Genomic DNA, 10,000 nt, shown 5'->3' on the forward strand with positions numbered 1-10,000 from the left:
TGTAATCAGATATACAGAGAAGTCAATATGTGTTATACAAAAAGAGTATATATAACAGTACTGTAACAGTTAATGTATAACACTAGTAAATGAATTAATGTGCAGTAAGATTAATCAAAAATGTTTGTGTACTTTATAAGAGTTGAAATTCCAACGTAGTGAAATCTGGAAATTTCTCTTTCACCCTTTCTGAATCTGTAGTTAACTGTTCTCACCTGGGTTTGAAATTTTTTCCACAGTCAAAATTTTCACAGTCAAGTCGAGCTTTTCAAAGTCAAGTCAAGCTTTTCAAAGTCAAATGTTTCAAGTTTCAAGTTTTTGTTTTTCAAAGAGATTTTGGGTTTCAAAATAGCATGGGGTGGTTCTGGCTCTTTAATTTTCAAAGATGCATTAGCAAGCTTGCAAGTGCGTGTTGGATCATGCGTTGGGTAAGATTGGATTTGGGGTGCGAGCAAGCAAAGCAGCAAGCAAAGCAGCAGCCAGTTAGTTTTGTTTTGAAGAGAAAGAATAGAATGGGCGAGAGAGAGATTAAAGCAAGATAAAAGTTAGAATGAAATTGGATATAAAGGCATAGATAGGACAGGACAGGAAAGAAAAGTAAAGTACACACACAGAGACAGACAGACAGAGACACACACACACAAAAAAAAAGTTAATTACATTCTTTACAGAAATCGGCATATACAAAATTGTGATGCGATCTTGGAAAACCCATCGGATGTCATGCTGGGACGTTTTCAGGAAATTCGAAAAATAGTTTGAATGTAATTTTTTTCAGTCAGAATTAGGTTTTCATTCAAATATTATTCTATAACATCTTGTCTATCATGTCTGAAAATATCTTGGAAAAATTCACTTGTTTAGTGCAAAAAAAAGCGATTCATTGCCAGATGAAGCGTCATATCACTGAGTGACAAGCTCTTGTAATATGGAGAGAACATTTGGAAAGTTAAATCAAATTAATATAATCTATAATTCTCACCTGGCTGAGAATTTGTCTACAGCACTCCTGTCCTGACCATTTTCATATTTCATATATATTTCATTTTGTATCTTTTACATCATGTACAGTGACTAAAATAAGTATTTTATCACAGTGATTTTTACTTGTGATACTAGACTATTGTGTTTCTATTTTCATTGCCTCACTTTAAACCCGTTTTCTCAAAATTCAATTCTGAAAATCACAGCTATCAGCCATCTTCAGAGGTCTAGAGGACAAACTAGCCATAACTTGTTACGTTCAAGCTTTGGACAAAACAAATTCAGTTTTGAAAAGGGCTTGAACCACGTGTTGGGCTTTCTTAGATCGTATCACAATTGCACTTAATTAAAACTAAACAGTAAACAGTTAGTTTTCCTAAAATAATAACAGTAGTAATAATAATAATAATGATACTAGACAATTCAAATAAAATTATTTCTAAAATGATTACTTACTGTACAGAGGGGAGACAGTGTAATGACAAATAAATACAAAATACCATAATCAACATATGATTAAACTGCATTTGTATAAATTAACAGCATTTTAGGTTAAATTTAAAAATAGTTCTTACATAAATGGAATAAGATGTCCAGTCTACTGTAGGAAAAAAAGACATCAGTTTTGTTCACATCTCACAAATCAAGCTGTTCATTTAAGCAATGAAAGCTTGTTTTTTTTTCTCAACACATTTACATGAACTTTCCAGTAATAATTTCAGTATAATTTTTAGGGCTGGGTTTTGAAACAAATTAAACAATTTTATTAGATTTTATTCAATTCAGATTCACAAGCTTGCGATTTAAGTTGATTTCCAATGCAATAACATTTAATATTGATTATTTTGGAGATCTACCACGTACAGTACATGTGAAAAACTCCACTGATGCTGTAAAATATACAGAGAGTCAGTTGGAACTACATTATTATATTGGGTACTATGTAAGGTAAAATTTTAACCTTATACATTATAAAGGTTAAAATGAACTAATTTGTATACAAACACTCAAATTGCATTTTGTGCACTTTGTTTTTTGGAATATAAACATTTAAATGGTGGCTGTCATAAAAACTTGAAGGATTTAATCAAAATTCATAAAGGTTAATTTTTTATCTGATTTTTTGATTATTGTTTAGAATGTGCTCCAGAAATGTTGACTGTGCTCCTAAATTTTTTTTAAGTTTCACAACTGCTCCTAGCAAGAAAAGTTATAGTACAGCCCTGTATTTATTATATAAATATTATAATACAATGAAAAGAATTTTAAAACTAAAACTTGTATATCAAAATTAACAAAGCACAAAGCTTAATGTAATTTATTGGATGGGAGTTGCGGTACAATGTTCTATTCATTAAGTGAAAACAGACTAATTGATTCTTGGAATTTAATAATCAATATGGTTTCATCAAAATGAGAATCAATTAAAAAGTCAATACCCAGCCCTAATAATTTTTAACTAATGGCTAAATGTGTCAAATCTCATAATATCATAGACAACAATGTCTACTTAAAGCTTATAAAACATGTGGAATTATGCATTAATCAAAATGGACATCTGTGTATGTTACTTGCAAAGACAGCCAACGCAGCCTCAACCCTATGAATACATGAAAATAAATAAATAGCTAGTCTTTGTGATTCAAATTCTCCAAAACAAAAATGGAACAAACCATGTAATTGTTCCGAGTATTAATTAGGTGAAAGTGAATACATAAATTACCTTGAGAAGAAGGTGCCTATGGCCACACTTGGCAAAAGGGAGGAAGGAGGAAGACAACACAACCTATAAAATAAATAGATCAGGTGTAATCAACCACCATCAAATGTTATTCACTTTGTGGAAAAAAAGTGTCTTACATTTTGAGAAATATGCTGATATAGATAGCTATTATAAATTAGGGGTGAAACGGTACGTGTGTTTGTATCGTATGGTTCATGGGGAAATTCATAATTTCCTCATTACCTTCAGCTGGCATATTCCTGTGACAACACAGCATGGTGTCCTTCAGCAGATGTCACCATTTTAATGGCAGTATAATATATATGTATATATATATGTGTGTGTGTGTTTATATATTATATACACATTTTTAATTATAATTAAATAATATAAAACCTTTTTTAATTATACAAATATAAAATGTATGCTCCCTTTGCCAAGTGTATTCCAAACTCATGTGCCCTGCTCACTCCAAAGTCTCCACTCCAAGGGCTCTGACTTTCTTTGAAAGTAGGGAATAGGGATGATCACTTGCATTTCAAGTTTCCCCGTGAATCACACGGTATGAATACACGTACCGTTACACCTCTATTGTAAATGCAAATACTAACAAGTCAGTTACTGCCAGACAATCACCTAAAAAGATAACTTACTGCAGATATACAGACAAGCAAAAGGGAGAAAAATAAGAAATCACTTACATGATTCACTAATATAAGGGTCAGACATTACACAGCCACATGTGTATGTATAGATATGTGTAGAATAACGCTGCACAGCCACAGTTAATAATCCAAAATTATTAATGACTTATCAAAATCTTATGAAAATGAATTTTTTTTATATATGTACTGTTTATACTGATCTACAATATAGGTACAAAACAGCAACAAATAAAGGTGAATGTAAGAAAAAAAAATCATCTTCATCTCTGCAGACCATTCTACTTTTATACAATTTAGAACTGATCTAATGAAGGTAAATTTTAGCCATGAAAACTAAATGCAAGTACATAATTATCTGTCTGGCTGTCAATCAAATACTTACAAAGCAGCAGCAGCAGCAGCAACAACAATAACCTACTTGACCAGTTGGAAGTAGGGAGGAGGGGGAAAGATGACAACAACCTAAAAATAAATAAATAAGATCTACGGCACACAAGTTACATTTTGAGAAATGCTTAGCATAGATGCAAATACTGAGATGCAATGATCGCCAACCAAAGATGCAGAGAGAAAAGCAAAAATAACTTATATAAGTTTGTTTGCACACAAGGAAAATAGAAAAATAGGTCAAATAATACAGGTATGACATGAGCTTCTATTCATTAAAAATAACTAAGTGGCATTATTAAGCTTGTCTGGTAAGTAGCCTTAGTTGCTTTTGCAGTAAAAATGTGAGCATCAATACATGATTATTATATTAATACTATGTTTTATCTCAAAGCTCACTTAAAAAGTCATTAACTGTTTGAAATAACTTATATTTTTTGATCTGATTTAGGCTTTGTGTTACAGAATGAGGCAACATATTTCATATTATAATACACATTGATAAGGGCTATGTCCATTGCATTAGATATACGCGTTATTCTTATAAAAATAGGAATGACATACCATATATTGTTGCCATCGGCTGTTTGTTTCCATATTGCATCAGTCAACACGTCAATAACGTTACCTGTATTTTATGCAGCTAAGCCACATGTGTGATTCACGACACACCGGACGAAAACCGCAGGATCGCGCCACGTCTTTAAAACGAATACACATTATTTTCTAGGAGTGTGACCACACCGGCGACGTCCAGCTCCGCCGTGTTTTATAATAAGATGCGATGGCGGAGCCGGCGCGGCCTTTCCGTCAGGCGTCAAGTATTCATAATGCTCACATTACCTTTATTTTGGTAAAATAATACTGCTCTCAAAATAAATGTGAAGTAAATATATGACAAACCATCAATATTTGTCCAGCTGTACCGATTTTTGGGCTAAAAGTCCTGAGGGACGTTGCATAGTTAACGTTACAACCGTAAGGGCGGTAACTTATTTTTTTCCTGAATGTATACATCTGAGGCTCATTTTATATAAAAATTGGCGTTTTCTACCGGATTATCCATCAAATAACGAACACTGATCACATCAGTTAATGTTTTCGACAAAAGGATAAGGATTAGATGCCAGACAGAAACGTAAACACATCACATATAGTTCCCTCACGGGACGAATTATCGTAAAACTTAGCGGAAATTAACATTTATTCATAACAAAATACTTATTTTCAAATAAATAAGTTTAACTACTTAAAATTCATTGCTCCACACGTATTTAGATAATCTTTGATTGAAAAATTACCTCAGAAATCTTTCGGTACTCACCTGAAGCAAGGACCGCTGGTGGACGGATGAATCCAGAATGATTGACAGCTCATTAGTTATGCAGAGTTCCAGGGTCTCATTTGCCAGCCTTTACACAATAACTGTGCTCTTATTAGTTTGATGTATTATTATAAGCTATTCACTGTAACCATCCAGTAAAGTTGAATTTAAATAAAGAAATGGAATTATTGATTATATCATATAAATTAACTATAACCTAAAAAAAAAAAAATTCAATTACAGTTATATTAATTTAAAATTATATTAAATCTATCTATGTGATTATACTTACCAGCAACTTGAGCCAATTAGATTTTACTGTAAAGTTTATTGTAATAATTGATGTATTGCAAATAACGAACTAAATTCATTAAAAACAAGTTCAGAATAATTTATTTAAAATAAATTGAATACATGCATTATTATAAATAAATAAATAAATACATTCTTAATTAGTAATGAATAAATGAATATAAAATACAAATACACATGATCATTAAAAACAAGTGAATTTAAATACAATATTATACTAAATTCATTAAAACATGTTCAATAAAATTAATTTAAAATTTGGATATATGCATTATAATAAATATATACATAAAGTACTATATACAAATAAATATCTTCATTAGAAACAAGATCATTTAAAAATGTAATACAGTAAATTCAGTAAAAACAAGTTCATTTAAATACATTTATTATAATTAATTAAATTCATAAGATACATAAAAATATCAAAATTCATTAAAAAATATGTTAAATACACTGTAATAAAAAAACAACACCCTTATCCTACTTTACAGTGGGCTGGATGATTATGTTGTGCCAGCCCACTTCTATGCAGGCAATCCAGATGATTTAGTGAAGCAACTACCGTTGCAACTGAGAGTACGGCATGTTTAAAAGCAAGTCCTAAGCATAAAATGCCTGACTTCACCTACCAATGAGGAAGCACAGGATCAAGCATCCCTAGATCCACAACAAGATGTGGAATCACCTGATCCAGTTAAAGGAGGGGCATCCTTGGATCCAGGTCAGAGTGGGGAATTGCTGGATCCACTTCTGGCTGTAGCACCCCCGGAGCCAGAAGAAAGTGTGGATGGAGACACTGAATTCCTGGACGATGCAATGAATTAAATAACGTCAATTACACTTTGAAAAAAGGACATTGAGTTAGTTAGTTACTTGTTCATGTTGTCAGTGTGTGTGCTTTGTCTACTTAAAGATACCAATACAACATATGTCCACAGACATATTTGTTTCAGTATATTATACATTTCATAGACATCTTCTGACTTTTATATCAGGTTAATTATTTTGGCTCCAAGCCCAACACACCTGAACCAGCGTCTTAAGGTCTTACTATGCACACTAGAAAACTTCCAGGCTTGTGTTGAGGCAGCTTCCAGACATCAGACCAAGTTCCCTCCAGGGCCAAGTTTGGACACCCCTGTCCTAAACCTATCCAACTTGTGCAAAAAAAATAAAAAAATAAAAAAAATAAAAAAAAAAAATAGATTTGAATAATAAACATGAATATAATCATTTACAGTTTTTCATGATTGCTAACACACTAAAATTAAAAATAACACAGTTAGTGAAACCTGACACCCAAGGAGCAAAACCTCAGCCCAAATCTACACAACTATAAGAACATTCTCAGCCTCACACTTTTTACAAAACACCACACATATTGTTTTGCAAGACACTAAATACACTTCTCTACATTAGACACAGAAATCTGACATGATGCCACTTCTTTGCCATTTTAAGACACTGCTTTCCAAAATACTACACATATGAACCAATTGATCAAACATGGCTATCAGGTGTGTAGACACTTAGGTGCTTAACTGTAAACTCAACAATCAAGGTGTAAGCACTATAAAAAGGCAACAGGTGAATTTTTGTTTTCAACAAAACTGAAAGGCAGTGTTGCAGAAAGAGGAAGAGGAATAGGGAGAAACATCTTTTGTCACAAAGTTATTTTGAATGACCTGAATGACCAACGCTGTGGGAACATCACTATATGCTGTAATCACACAGAATGGGCTCATTACACTGGCATGACAAAAATGGGTTTTTAACAATACAGAGCACACACTCACATTTTTAGACAGACTAATTATTGGTCAGACTAGGTATTGGACTAAAGCAACCAGAAACTTTTTCCATCATTACAGTACCTCCCACAACACTCTCCCTTATTTTCCTTTTCTCTTATGCATAGCAGTGGAAGGTTTATGATCTCTGACTGTATGTTATACCCCTCATTCAAGCAATGGAGGAGGACTGTAACCTAATAGAAGCCGAGTCTGGGCAAGGATGGAGTCATTCGAGAAAATTCTTCCCTTGCTGTCTTGCGAGGAAGGACATTGGCTGTAATGTGGACAAAGTGCCCATATCCAGCTACAATAAGAGATGGTGCTAAGGTGTTTTTTTCTCCACAAACATTTATGTACTATATTGTATTTAGAATATGTGCTGATTTTCAGTGCAAAACGCAGCCTTATTGCAATGATGTACTGAAGGATTTTACAACATGGTGAGAAACAAATACTTTCATCAAGGTGCAGTACTTGTCTCATGTGTTGTTTTTGGTCAATATATTCATGTTCTTTAACAATATCTCAAAAAAGAGAAAAAAAATCTAACTCAGACTGTATCATTAGAAAGGTAGAAAAGTTCCAAGTGTTTAAGATTGAGCACAGCAGTGTGTAAATGATTCAAACAGAATCCGACTGTATGAACCATGTGTGTGCCATATGGTACCAAAACTGGCTTTTAGTAAATTAGGGTTAGTAGACGGTGGGCCGAGTGGAGATTTCGTGTTTTCAAACGATCTGTGGTGAGGGATAACCCAGTTTTTTATATGTAACCGCTACGCTTTTCAACAAAGTAAATAAAAATTGTTGCCACTCACACACTTTGTCCATTACTATAATATCGATAACTTTCTCCAGGTTATTTTCCCGGCGAATAGCGCAAGCAACTACGTGCGGGGTCCGACCTGCATGACGTATTTGATGCCTTCATCCAATAGCATGCATGGAAAGTGTCTGTGTTGGTGACGCGTTTGTGAACACACTTCGCGCCCAGGATTTAAGATTGTGCTACTGCTATTTAAGATAAGAACTATTTTACCTAATTTTGCTACATATTCAGTTTGACACAAAATGAGTACGTAGAGGTAACGATATCCATTTGTGCTGTTTTTATTTTATGTAATCACCTTTTGTCATACGAGGTCCTGTCATTTCTTTGTAATCTTTAATAAATACACCCTTCTGATTTAACACATTTGACAATGGTATTGCTTGGAAACACAACGTCATGAAAAACGAGACAGACAATACTCTTTTTCCCGCCCATGTTTACTTGGAAGAAATGGCAAAACATGAAGTGCTGTATGCATATATTTGAGGGAAGTGGTGGACCCACCATTCCCTTCACAGACATAAGTTGGGAGAAATTTATTATATCAGTGTTTCTGTGGAAAGACCTTGAGGGCAGAGAAGGTATCAATGCAGAAGAGGCAGTACAGGCATACAAGTTACAAAGCCATGAACCTACAAACCAGTTAGTCAAACCAGCTAACACTCCAGCAGGGGTAAAATCTTTGCAAGGCAGGGGCAGCTGCCACAATAACCTGCCACCATAATGTGTGCCTGCCACTTCACCTGCCACCTCTATGTGCGCCTGCCACACTACCTGCCACCGCGAAATGCTCTCTCTCTAACACTGGCTACCACAGGGAGTGCTACAGCCATTTCACAAATATCACGAAGATAAAACGAGCACAAAGGAGAAGAGAGAAGGTAGTATTAGTTGAAGAAACTGCAAAGGAAGGTTGATATTATGTTGTATAGACAGGCGGTGCAGTATTAGACATACAGTACAGGTCTAAAGTTTGGAAACATAACTATTTTTAATGTTTTTGAAAGAAGTTTCTTCTGCTCATCAAGCCTGCATTTATTTGTAAAAAAAAAATAAAAATACAGAAAAAAAATGTAACATTGTTATATATTATACAGTTAAGATAGTATGGTTTACAATAATATAAATTAAATATATTATATATGAGCAAAAAAGATATACAGTATGAACAACATATACAGATATATCTGTATGTTGTTCATACTGTATATCTATTTTGCTCTTATATATAATATATTTAATTTATATTATTTTTTGTACTAATCTTATATTGTTACTGCAACTACACTGCACATATATGTGCAGTGTAGTTGCAGTAACAATATAAGATTAGTACAAAAAACTATACAAAATTTGTTGGCAAACTTTTACATTGGCTTGAAAAGGCCTAGCCCGAAAGTAAAATATGATAGTAAATATTAAATAGATATTAAATATGATATTCTACAACGGCTATGGCTACTACTAGTTCGCCAACTGAAACGTTACCCTACTAAAACGACACTAACGAGACGCTTACACACGTTTGAACAACACAGTGTACAAAACAAACATTTTATATAGATATCATATTCTAATTAAATGAATACTTCCAATCACACAAAGAATGTCCTTGACGATGATCAATGCGCTGCTGCTGCTGCTCGTGTCTTAAGATAGCTAAATCATCAGTGTAACAGCTGTTCTAAATAAACTACATCTGCGTTTGCCTGCATATTTACTGGTCGCGAATTATGATTTCGTGGAAAATGTGCAATAAATGGGAGTGGCAACACTTTTCATATCGTTGAGAATAAAACAACCGTCCCAACTTTACAAAACCAGGTTCTCCCTCCATGGGGATCATCCATTTCGAAAAGTAAAGCAGATACGGACCCTCGGCCCACCGTCTATAGGGTTGGGGGGAGGGGTTGAGTTACTGTCTTCTCATCAATTGTTTGTGCCTTGGCAACGTCATCTGATTGGACTGCTGCCAAG

The 10,000-nt window shown here is 33.8% G+C and overlaps 1 long non-coding RNA gene across 2 annotated transcripts in view; it reads right to left on the bottom strand.

Annotated features, from left to right (window-relative positions):
- Positions 1–5,644: 5,644 nt before the first annotated feature.
- The window catches only part of LOC141302403 (uncharacterized), a 12,076-nt gene continuing 7,720 nt past the window's right edge, over positions 5,645–10,000 (bottom strand). For both annotated transcript variants that reach the window (XR_012342392.1, XR_012342391.1), the window contains 2 exons: positions 6,425–6,555; positions 5,645–6,202 (listed from right to left, as the gene is read on the bottom strand). This is a non-coding gene — a long non-coding RNA (uncharacterized lncRNA). The remainder of the gene's footprint in view (positions 6,203–6,424; positions 6,556–10,000) is intronic.

The sequence above is a fragment of the Garra rufa genome, unplaced genomic scaffold (genome assembly GCF_049309525.1).
Source record: "Garra rufa unplaced genomic scaffold, GarRuf1.0 hap1_unplaced_001, whole genome shotgun sequence".
Lineage (NCBI taxonomy): Eukaryota > Metazoa > Chordata > Actinopteri > Cypriniformes > Cyprinidae > Garra > Garra rufa.